Here is an 11,714-nt window from a genome sequence, read left to right as displayed (position 1 = left end):
TTTCAACTTTTTGTGTCCCCGCCTTAACATCGATTACATATGTTACGTGAGTACGGGAGAGAGAGAGAGAAAGAGAGAGAGAGAGAGAGAGAGAGAGAGAGAGAGAGAGAGAAAAAGAGAGCTACTCCCGGAGCCACTTTCCGCCGGAAATCGGAATCCTTCATTTATTACTTTCCGTTCGCGCGGGGAATATGCACTTTTTTCGTTTCTTTTTAGCCGGAACATCGCGGAGTTCCGTCGTCGGGACGGAGAGAGGGATACACGTAAGATATACGCTTTTAAGTTATCAAATCTAGATTCTTAAGTTTCAGATATACATAACGAAAAGAAAGCAAAAGATACTAACCTTTAAAGTTAAGTACCAACTTGTACATTTGTATTTAGTCACTTTGTTTATAATACTTATTACATTGTTATTAAGTATCCAATTTATATCATTTTTTATCGAAATTATTAAAAAACGACTTGAAAATAACCAATGGCCTTTTTCATTCGCAGTGACGACCGCAACCACGACCACTCCTCTCACGATCCGTCACCACTTGTAGCATTAATTAACCTTCGAGAGCCGGCCGTTCTGAGAATGCAGAATACACTCCTCACCTAATATCCCGCTTCCACGAAGAAATGCGCTTGCGCATATAAGTATACATAATGCTTGTTCCAATTGCCCACCGCGCTGTTTATCGTCACCACGTTACCTCTGCGGATCGGGTCAAAAGTTGTCGAGTAACATTAGTAGCGATTTCAAAAGCGTCGTCAGTTAATAATTTATTGATCCTTGAAGCACAATACTCGGCAGATTGTCAGACTAATCTCAGTCCGACTCCGGCACAATTAAGACACATTACACGTACATGTTGCTTGAACTTGTCCTCTCGATATTAAAAGAAATTTCATCGGAAAATCTTCCCTCGCTCGTGACATCGTTGACCTTGCGCTGTTGAAGCCTCTGTAATTCGCCTTACAATCACAATTTACTTGCGTAAGAGAAGAAACCTCCAAGAGGACGCTTCTCCCTAAGAAGAAAAATATCAAAGGTACATATCACACATCAGCGACAACGACGAGCTGAGAGAGGCGCACAGAGTGCGCCGACGCGCTCGCCGCGGTGTCCCTCGGCGAAATCTTCAAGACTCGAGAGGGGGGAACTCGGGTGGAAATGCGTTCAGTTTCTTCAGCTCCATCCGGCGGCTCGGTGGAACCGCAAGACTGTTTCAATCGCGCCGAAGGAGACGTGTTTGTCTGCGGCTCGACGCGCGGTCTCCGAGGTAAGTGCTGCGATCGATAATCATTTCGCGGAGCATTTCCCAGAGAGGGTTTTTCCCGGAGCAGCACGACGACGACGAGGACGAGCAGAAGAAGCGAGGATTCTCGCGAAGCGTCGCCGACGTCGTCGTGGTCTCTCCCTCCCTCGCCTCGGATCTGCTCTCCTGCCTGAACATCGTCGTCGTCGTCGTCGTCGTCGTCGTCGCGGCGACGCTGCTCATCGACGTGATAATAACGCGCAGTAAGCTATTAATAGCGGTGCCTCGCGAGATCGCGCGTGGAAACGTGCCGCGCTTTCGATCTCATCGTATCGCGCCCGTATGCACTCGCGCTCGTGTTTCCGCCCTTTCCGCGCCGAGGCCTGCATCCTCTCGTCGTCAGCCCGTGCGCGCTCGCCCGGTTCTCGCGCTCTCGCGAGGTACAGCCGCTGATAAGCTGTGGGGTGCGTGTGAAGCGTCGTACCGATTGATACGACACAGCGTAGCCGCGTACGCGTCTCCGTCGTCATCATCGTCGTCGGATCAAACCGATGACACACCATCGTCCGCGCGACTCTCTTTCTCCTCTTTCTCTCCCTCTCTCTCTCTCTCTCTCTCTCTCTCTCTCTCTCTCTCTCTCTCTCTCTCTCTCTCTCACCCTCTCTCTCGCTCGCGCGGTAGTCCTGAGCACGCGCGCGCGTTTCCATGATCGGACTCGCGTCGTTTACCGTCGTGCTACACAAGATAAATATTTTCCGAGTGCGATTTCTTTCTCGTTCGCGCGATGATTGAAACAACACTCCCGCGGCTGTGTTTTCCTTCGTTTAGCCGATACGTCACCGCGCTGCGGCGACGGCGCTGGTGGAGACGGTGGCGACGGCGGTGCCGACGTGTATTTTTGGAGCCGCCGACGGAGGAGCGCCGCGATGCAGGTCGAGATGCCGTTCGTCCGATCTCTCCCTCTCTCTCTCCCTCTCTCTCTCTCTCTCTCTCTCTCTCTCTCTCTCCTCTCTCTCTCTCTCTCTCTCTCTCTCTCTCTCTCTCTCTCTCTCTCTCTCTGCCTGTCTTTCTCAAGAAAGAGAAGAGAGAAAGGAAAAGAGGTACTCTCGAATCGACTACTAGCGATATTTCAGATTGTTATTAATAGAGAAAATCGAGATCGCGAGCTAATAAAACTGCCTGCGTCGAGCAGCGTGTATCCTTCGACTTTGATGTTTATCGAGGAGCGTGTAAACACAAACGAAACGAGAGAAAGAGAGAGAGGGAGAGAGAGAGAGAGAGAGAGAGAGAGAGAGAGAGAGAGAGAGAGAATGGCACCAATGACGCGCGCGAGATCGGCTAAAATTAATGCTGAAATTCCGTGCCATCTTTGGGACGTTAACACTGCTGGCGCGTCTTAGAGAGAGAGAGAGAGAGAGAGAGAGAGAGAGAGAGAGAGAGAGAGAGAGAGAGGGAGGGAGAGAGCGAGAAAGAGGGAGACACACATATGCGTCTGAACGTGTGTCATTCCTCTCTTGTCGCTTGTCGTACTTGAGACACGCTACGAAAATATCGATCGGGCGATCAATCCTCGCGATGAACGCGCCCCGCCGCCGGCCGCCCTTCAAGTACATCGCCGCGCCGCTTCCATTTCGCGCGATCAGGCGTGATCCGCGTCTTCGTCGTTTCGCGGTTCCTCTCTCGCGCGCGGCGCGACCTCTCTCCAAATACGCACCGCGTTAAACCGCTCTTCGTCTCTCCCTTTCTTTCCCCCGTCGCTCTCACCCCCTCTCCGTTGCCTTGCGCTTCGTTTGGAGCGACTCGTAAATGCGATGCACGTAAAACGGAGCTGCCGGAGCACGCTCGCGCGCGCGCGCGCGCGCGCGCCCGAGAAGCGAGTTCACAGTAAAATAATCGCTCAAGGTCCGCGGTGGCGTTGCACCCGGCCGGTCAGGGCTTCCACAACCGCACTGTTTACATCGCATACACACGCGCCGGCTGCATCGTTCGAGAGCACTCCGTTTCTCTTTCTCTCTCTCTCTCTCTCTCTCTCTTCCTCTGTCCCTCAGACTCCCTCCGTCTCCCTTTCTCGCTCTCCTCCCGTCTCCCTCTCTCACTCTCTCTCTCTCTCTCTCTCTCTCTCTCCCTCTCTCTCTCCCTCTCGAGCGAACGCATACACGCGCGACTACGTTTATATGTACGTGCAACTCGGTTGCATCGCGGTCACCGCTTTGGTAGCGGTGACAAGTATAACGCGGGCTTTGCGACACACGCGGACACACGCGCTCGAAGCCCCCGCGATTCACATTCTAGCACGCTGGCTCCGACGACGGACACGTGTGTTACGATGATGCAAATAATCGGAGGGAACGCGTGCACGGCTGGCCGTCCCGAAGGAGATACCGTCCAATACGTCTGCACGTGGATAAACGGACGATCCTCCCTCCCTCTTCCTCTTGCCTTCCTCTCGCTCGCGTCTATCTCTATCTATCGCAGCCGTGCGCGCGCGGAGTTGTAACTCAAAATACTAAATCTTTCGTTACGGCTCATTAAAGCTTCGGTGTCGTAAATCGAGCGTTTCCTTGACAGTTTCAACGACGTGTTCGGCAAGAGAGGTCTTCGCGCGGTAGAATGGATAATAAAGACCGAAACAGAGTTGCGCGGCAAGTATAACATAGACGCGAGCGCGTCGCTGGTCTAGTCCAATTCAACGTTGAAGCGGCTGCAGATGAGAGACACGTGGTGCGAGCTTGGCGAAGATCGAAAGGACCAGTGATTCGAGAGGACGAACGCTGAACATCCATCCCGAGCGATCGTCGAAAGATTAGAGCGGTCTTGTGACGTATTTTTTTTAATGTTATGTATAATTTTGTAAAAACTGCGATATAATTCAATATAATATAAAGACACAATAAGTTTGAAAAAGGAACATCATCATATATAGAATATAGAATACCGAATGTAGAACATATATTATATATACATTTTTATATACCATTCCTTTGTATTGTATTAAAACCCAATAAAAGTGCAGATAATTAAATCTACTCAAAGTTTCTCTTTTTATTTATGCCACACCTCTTTACCTATTATATTCTCCTGATGCGAAATGCGAAAATCGAGAAACTGAGAAAAATCCAATTTCCCGCCAGCAAATCGGGATACCTCTTAGCTTATTATATTCTCCTGATACGAAATGCGAAAATCGGAAAACTGAGGAAAATCCAATTTCCCGCCAGCAAATCGGGATACCTCTTCGCTCATTATATTCTCCTGATACGAAGTGCAAAAATCGGGAAACTAAGAAAATTCCAATATCCCGCCAGCAAATCGGGATACCTCTTCGCTCATTATATTCTCCTGATACGAAATGCGAAAATCGAGAAACTGAGAAAAATCCAATTTCCCGCCAGCAAATCGGGATACCTCTTCGCTCATTATATTCTCCTGATACGAAATGCGAAAATCGAGAAACTGAGAAAAATCCAATTTCCCGCCAGCAAATCGGGATACCTCTTCGCTCATTATATTCTCCTCATACGAAATGCGAAAGTCGAGAAACTGAGAAAAATCCAATTTCCCGCCAGCAAATCGGTATACCCCTCCGCTCATTATATTCTCCTGATACGAAATGCGAAAATCGAGAAACTGAGAAAAATCCTATTTCCTGCCAGCAAATCGGGATACCTCTTCGCTCATTATATTCTCCTCATACGAAATGCGAAAATCGAGAAACTGAGAAAAATCCAATTTCCCGCCAGCAAATCGGTATACCCCTTCGCTCATTATATTCTCCTGATACGAAATGCGAAAATCGAGAAACTGAGAAAAATCCTATTTCCTGCCAGCAAATCGGGATACCTCTTCGCTCATTATATTCTCCTCATACGAAATGCGAAAATCGAGAAACTGAGAAAAATCCAATTTCCCGCCAGCAAATCGGGATACCTCTTCGCTCATTATATTCTCCTGATACGAAATGCGAAAACCGGGAAACTGAGAAAATTCCAATATCCCGCCAGCAAATCGGGATACCTCTTCGGTCATTATATTCTCCTGATACGAAATGCGAAAATCGAGAAACTGAGAAAAATCCAATTTCCCGCCAGCAAATCGGGATACCTCTTAGCTTATTATATTCTCCTGATACGAAATGCGAAAATCGGAAAACTGAGGAAAATCCAATTTCCCGCCAGCAAATCGGGATACCTCTTCGCTCATTATATTCTCCTGATACGAAGTGCAAAAATCGGGAAACTGAGAAAATTCCAATATCCCGCCAGCAAATCGGGATACCTCTTCGCTCATTATATTCTCCTGATACGAAATGCGAAAACCGGGAAACTGAGAAAATTCCAATATCCCGCTAGCAAATCGGGATACCTCTTCGCTCATTATATTCTCCTGATACGAAATGCGAAAACCGAGAAACTGAGAAAAATCCAATTTCCCGCCAGCAAATCGGGATACCTCTTCGCTCATTATATTCTCCTGATACGAAATGCGAAATCGAGAAACTGAGAAAAATCCAATTTCCCGCCAGCAAATCGGGATACCCTTCGCTCATTATATTCTCCTGATACGAAATGCGAAAATCGAGAAACTGAGAAAAATCCTATTTCCTGCCAGCAAATCGGGATACCTCTTCGCTCATTATATTCTCCTCATACGAAATGCGAAAATCGAGAAACTGAGAAAATCCAATTTCCCGCCAGCAAATCGGGATACCTCTTCGCTCATTATATTCTCCTGATACGAAATGCGAAAACCGGGAAACTGAGAAAATTCCAATATCCCGCAGCAAATCGGGATACCTCTTCGGTCATTATATTCTCCTGATACGAAATGCGAAAATCGAGAAACTGAGAAAAATCCAATTTCCCGCCAGCAAATCGGGATACCTCTTAGCTTATTATATTCTCCTGATACGAAATGCGAAAAAAGGGAAAACTGAGGAAAATCCAATTTCCCGCCAGCAAATCGGGATACCTCTTCGCTCATTATATTCTCCTGATACGAACTGCAAAAATCGGGAAACTGAGAAAATTCCAATATCCCGCCAGCAAATCGGGATACCTCTTCGCTCATTATATTCTCCTGATACGAAATGCGAAAACCGGGAAACTGAGAAAATTCCAATATCCCGCTAGCAAATCGGGATACCTCTTCGCTCATTATATTCTCCTGATACGAAATGCGAAAACCGAGAAACTGAGAAAAATCCAATTTCCCGCCAGCAAATCGGGATACCTCTTCGCTCATTATATTCTCCTGATACGAAATGCGAAAACCGGGAAACTGAGAAAATTCCAATATCCCGCCAGCAAATCGGGATACCTCTTCGCTCATTATATTCTCCTGATACGAAATGCGAAAACCGAGAAACTGAGAAAAATCCAATTTCCCGCCAGCAAATCGGGATACCTCTTCGCTCATTATATTCTGCTGATACGAAGTGCAAAAATCGGGAAACTGAGAAAATTCCAATATCCCGCCAGCAAATCGGGATACCTCTTCGCTCATTATATTCTCCTGATACGAAATGCGAAAACCGGGAAACTGAGAAAATTCCAATATCCCGCTAGCAAATCGGGATACCTCTTCGCTCATTATATTCTCCTGATACGAAATGCGAAAACCGAGAAACTGAGAAAAATCCAATTTCCCGCCAGCAAATCGGGATACCTCTTCGCTTATTATATTCTCCTCATACGAAATGCGAAAATCGGAAAACTGAGGAGAATCCAATTTCCCGCCAGCAAATCGGGATACCTCTTCGCTCATTATATTCTTCTGATACGAAGTGCAAAAATCGGGAAACTGAGAAAATTCCAATATCCCGCCAGCAAATCGGGATACCTCTTCGCTCATTATATTCTCCTGATACGAAATGCGAAAATCGAGAAACTGAGAAAAATCCAATTTCCCGCCAGCAAATCGGGATACCTCTTCGCTCATTATATTCTCCTGATACGAAATGCGAAAATCGAGAAACTGAGAAAAATCCAATTTCCCGCCAGCAAATCGGGATACCTCTTCGCTCATTATATTCTCCTGATACGAGATGCGAAAGCCGGGAAATTGAGAAAATTCCAATATCCCGCCAGCAAATCGGGATACCTCTTCGGTCATTATATTCTCCTGATACGAAATGCGAAAATCGAGAAACTGAGAAAAATCCAATTTCCCGCCAGCAAATCGGGATAGCTCTTAGCTTATTATATTCTCCTGATACGAAATGCGAAAATCGGAAAACTGAGGAAAATCCAATTTCCCGCCAGCAAATCGGGATACCTCTTTGCTCATTATATTCTCCTGATACGAAGTGCAAAAATCGGGAAACTGAGAAAATTCCAATATCCCGCTAGCAAATCGGGATACCTCCTCGCTCATTATATTCTCCTCATACGAAATGCGAAAATCGGAAAACTGAGAAAAATCCAATTTCCCGCCAGCAAATCGGGATACCTCTTCGCTCATTATATTCTCCTGATACGTAATGCGAAAATCGGGAAACTGAGAAAAATTAAATTTCCCGCCAGCAAATCGGGATACCTCTTCGCTCTTTATATTCTTCTGATACAAAATTTGAAATTTCCAGGTTTCCAGAATCCTGCTTTTTCGCAAATTTGTATCAGGAGAGTATAATGAGTCAGGTAGTATTACGAAATTATTTGAAGTAGTATAAGTTAGCGATAAATCAGACAATTGGAAATTTACAAGTCGCGTGGATTTGTAAAAAAACATTGAAATGAAAGGATATTTCAATAAAAAATAAAAGCATTTTATTTTTATATTGTTACATTTATTTTTTACCTTCGCAGTACAATTATAATACGCAATATAATGCAACATACACATTCACACATAGGTATAAAGTATTTTACAATTTACATTGTGATAAAGGTTACAATATATAATATAACATACAAAACAGTTCGCAGTATAAAAATTACAATATTTAATGTAACATAATATATTAGAAGGTAGTTAGAAAACGCAGAGTCTCGATTCGTTATCGCGCAATCGAGTGATAGCGAGGACGAAGCACGATGAGTGCGTGATACCGGACTCTAACTAATGCGTACGCTCGCATATGAGAACTTTTCACGGTTGAAAAGTCTACGGGGCCTAGGTTATTCGCGAGCCGCTGTGCAATATTAAGAGGGTACGTGCGAAAGAGAAACACGACGGCGGAGCACATGTGCGTGTCCACGGTAAACTTCCGCTTATCTACATCCGCGATCACTCAGTAGTCCTACGGATAACTCATCATCGAAATATTTACAATTGCTAAATGTCATTTTTTAAACTAAATTTCTCTATGAATCCGAAAAGTGGCAAGTGTTCCATCGACGTATGTAGAACCACGACTGCACAATATATAATCGCTCGATTGCGAGACAAAGAGATAAAGAGGAGGGGGGGGAGGGGGGAAGAGGAGGAACGATGCGAGTTTGGTTTTGAAAATCTCGTTAAACCAAACACATTGCGGCAATGCAGGCGCGCGCGCGCGTTGCTCAATCGCGCTGATCCAGGCGCGTTAGCTGCAACGCGTGTTTTACGATCGCGAGTTGCACGATTTATGTCAACCGTCGATGATCGTTATCGCACGTGGCGTTATTTCCTAACGACGCCCGTCGCCGCTCGTGTAATCCGTCCGGTGTGCTGTGCGCAGAACTTCATGTCCTTGATAATCGTTTCTCTCGCCTTAGCTTTTCGGATTTACGCGCGTTTCGATCCGCGCAGTTATTTTCCGCGCTCACGGCCGCAGCAGCGGCTTACGAAACGCTTGCGACTTTCGTGCGTTTCTCTCGCATAACGAGTTCTGCATAACGCGATTGCGCGCTGATCTCACCGGCGAACGAGAAATCGGGCAGGATTATCCGTAGGAAAACGTGTCTCTGCGAGCACCTGAACCGAGCGGTTTCTTCAATTACTTTCCTCTCTTCCCTCCCTCCTTCGCGAAAATCGTGCGTCTTGCGCGGCGAAGGATTGTCTCGTGAGCGAGATATTATTCCTATCATGCTCGAGAGAGCAAGACAGGAAAAGAGAGATAGACAGAGGGAAAGAGGGAAAGAGAGAGAGAGAGAGAGAGAGAGAGAGAGAGAGAGAGAGAGAGAGAGAGAGGGGAAAAGAGAGAGAGAGAGGACGGAGAAAAACGATCTCGAGCAGCGCGTGTCACGATCCTGTCGGTGAGGCTCCGCGAGCTCGCAAACTCACGAACGAGCCGAGCGAGCTCTCGAGTCGCGGCTGCCTCGCGCGTCCTCATGCGTTTCTAATCGCCCTTGTCTGGACTCGTTGGCGGAGCCGAGCGAGGCGAGCGAGCCCGGCTGTGCGCGCGTATCGTCGACCAAACGAAATCGATTCCTCGTAGGCTGCAGGCGAAACGGGCAAGATGCGTATCTGCGCTCCCGGCCAAGCAGGTTCGTCGTCGTCGACGACGACGGCAGCGGCGGTTAGTAGGTAGGTTGGTAGGTGAGGAGAGAGTAGCAGAGTAGATAGATGGGTAGGTAGGTAGGTAGGTAGGTAGGTAGGTAGGTAGGTAGGTAGGTAGGTAGGTAGGTAGGTAGGTAGGTAGGTAGGTAGGTAGGTAGGTAGGTAGATAGGTAGGTAGGTAGGTAGGTAGGTAGGTAGGTAGGTAGGTAGGTAGGTAGGTAGGTAGGTAGGTAGGTAGGTAGGTATGCGTAGGTAGGCAAGCGGAAAGGTAGATAGGTGAGCGAGCTTGCAAGCAGGCAAGCAGGTAGCCCGGCAGACGCACGGACAAGCAGGTAAGGACGTTGTCAGACAGGTACCTTCGCGAGCGACCGGACAGACGCTCGTGGACAGCTGTATGGATGTATCGGCGGCAGTCCGATGGCCGAAGAGAAAAGATTGCAGCCGCCGGGCCGGCGGTGGAGGAGGAGCGGGGGACCAAGGGACGATGAGGGAAACGCACGGGTATGCGGAGGCGCGATGAAAAGCGGACGAGCGGGCCCGCGAGAGAGAGAGAGAGAGAGAGAGAGAGAGAGAGAGAGAGAGAGAGAGAGAGAGAAAGAAAGATTGGTCTTTGTTATCGCGAGCCTCATGGTCTTGGGTGTTTTTCCGAGGGGAAAAACGGTCGTGTGCGAGGAGGAACCTGGGAGTTATTCGGCGCTCTGGTGACTCCACGAGGCACGGCCGAGACGTTCTAGCGGCGCGTTTCTGAGGCGACTTCGCACGCGTTCTCCGGCAACCGAAATCCGCGCCGTGGCCGGGCGAAGCTACGACGCGCGATAGTCGCATTGGTATCACTAAATATAACCGGCGCGATTTACGCGCGCGCGCGCCTCGTTCCCGATGCAGCGCGGCGCGCGTGGCGCTTAAAGGTCGAGAACGCGAAATGCGTCCGGATGCGTCGGTGGACACGTGCCTGGCGAGAGTCGCGGACGAAACGGGTTACGCGTGGAGATCTCACTGGGGCACCGCGGTGAGGGGAGAAAAGACACGAGGACGGTATTTCGTATGATTGTAATCGCGCAGTGAGATGATAGTTGTAGCCCAAACGGGGGGATACAGTTTGGCGGAAAATACGGCGGAACATCGACGACGAGACGTCCAATGTGAAATATAATTTACGCGATCGACGATGTCGCGAGCAATGTCGCCACTTCTTCGTTAAAGCGACGACAAAATGGTTGACGTCGGACACGACGTCGGATTTTCGCGGCAGTTCAGCAATTCTTTTCTCCCGACGCGCGAGTCTCGGAAATTTTTGATCGCGCGAGCCCCGTCGTTTCTCCCCATTTTGCGCTTGTGGGCGCAAACATAGGAAGAAGAGCGCAAATAAATTCCTCGAGCGATTCAAGAGAGAGAGAGAGAGAGAAAGAGAGAGAGAAAGAAAGGTGCGGCCGGTTATCCCTCGGTCCTTTCCGAGGGACTTAGGACGACCGCTGATCCTATTAGATCCGCAGCGACTTCCGGGACCATCTCGCCGCGGCTTCAAGTCCGCCGCCAGAGTCCGTTGGCGAGATGTTGAGAGAGCGACGGTGCATCGCTTCCGAAAGATTTTGCATGCCGAACCACCATTAAACCCGTTGCACCGTGTCGAGGTGATTTTTGCGCGGATATTTTTAGTGTTTCGTCCTTCGTCCCGCATCGGGGTTCAAGGCTCTCTGTCTCTCTCTCTCTCTCTCTCTCTCTCTCTCTCTCTCTCTCTCTCTCTCTCTCTCTCTCTCTGTCGCACTTCTTCTCTCTTTCTCTCTCTATTTCTCTTTCTCTGTCTGTCTTCTCTCCTTCTCTCTCTTCTTTCTGCTCTCGCGAGTTCCCTCTCCTCGGATTTGTACCCTTCCCTCCTCCCTTGCGCCAACATCACGCCGCGAATCCTCGTCGTCTCTCTTTCTCTCTCTCTCTCTCTCTCTCTCTCTCTTTCTCTTTCTCTCTTTCTTTCTCCTCATCCTACCGCCAATTTATCTCCGTTTCTCTCTTTCCATCGCGCATACACTCCGCCACGGCCAGTTTCGCGGCCAC

This window comes from Harpegnathos saltator, unplaced genomic scaffold (assembly GCF_003227715.2).
Source record: "Harpegnathos saltator strain DR-91 unplaced genomic scaffold, Hsal_v8.6 scaffold67, whole genome shotgun sequence".
NCBI lineage: Eukaryota > Metazoa > Arthropoda > Insecta > Hymenoptera > Formicidae > Harpegnathos > Harpegnathos saltator.
The sequence above is the reverse complement of the archived record's forward strand: the minus strand, read 5'-3'. Positions refer to the sequence as shown.